Here is an 813-nt window from a genome sequence, read left to right on the forward strand (position 1 = left end):
ATTACAACCCACCAAGGATCTACTTGCAAGTTATGTAAAGATAAAAACACAACCATGGAAGAAGGAAGATGATAACAACCTTTGGTAGGTAAGATATTGCACTTCCGAGAGTGAAGCCATTAATGTATTTAGTTTCGTGAGAGCATAAAATAATAATAGATGGGAAAATTTAATAAGTCCTACATCGCCTCAAGGAAATAAAACAGAGAATGTTGAGTAGCTTTAAAAAGGAAGGCTTATCCCTTACGAAAAAATCATACCTTTCTCGGCCTTTTGGCTAAGATCAAGTGTAGTATATGCTCTTATTAGTTTAATATCTTATATGTGGATCATCGGCCCACTCGATATTAATATTATTTTTTATGGGGAAAGATCTGTCACAATATCTTGCTATTGGGGTCTTTGAGTGTCGCCTTGGCATGGCGCACCCCTCCAAATCAATAGTTTAAACTTTGGTTAAAGTTAGAAGCCTCAAGTTTGGCGAGTTTACGGGGCTCAACCGAAACCGATAGAAGGGCCGTCACCGTCACTTGCGATCGTTTCTAGGCCATCATGACGGTTGTCGCTAATGGCGATTCAACCATTAGAGAAACCAAGAAGATCTTACATAGTCGGAGTTGATCCTTGTAAGTTATGTTATGTTCGTCGGAAAATTGACCAACCTTGAAAACTTATCCTGGCATGAGTTTTGTTTGTGTTAAGGTTTTGATTGAAGTATGAATGCGAAAATGCCAACACCGGTGAAAATTTCAAGCAAGACCAAGTGGATGTGATGGTGATGGTGATGGTACTAGTGCTGACTATGCTTTAACT

The 813-nt window shown here is 39.0% G+C and overlaps 1 pseudogene; it reads left to right on the forward strand.

Moving 5' to 3' along the window:
• The first annotated feature begins 256 nt into the window (after positions 1 to 256).
• Positions 257 to 433, forward strand: LOC111916068 (U2 spliceosomal RNA; annotated as a pseudogene).
• Positions 434 to 813: the final 380 nt, after the last annotated feature.

Source organism: Lactuca sativa, chromosome 2, assembly GCF_002870075.4.
Source record: "Lactuca sativa cultivar Salinas chromosome 2, Lsat_Salinas_v11, whole genome shotgun sequence".
Classification (NCBI taxonomy): Eukaryota; Viridiplantae; Streptophyta; class Magnoliopsida; order Asterales; family Asteraceae; genus Lactuca; species Lactuca sativa.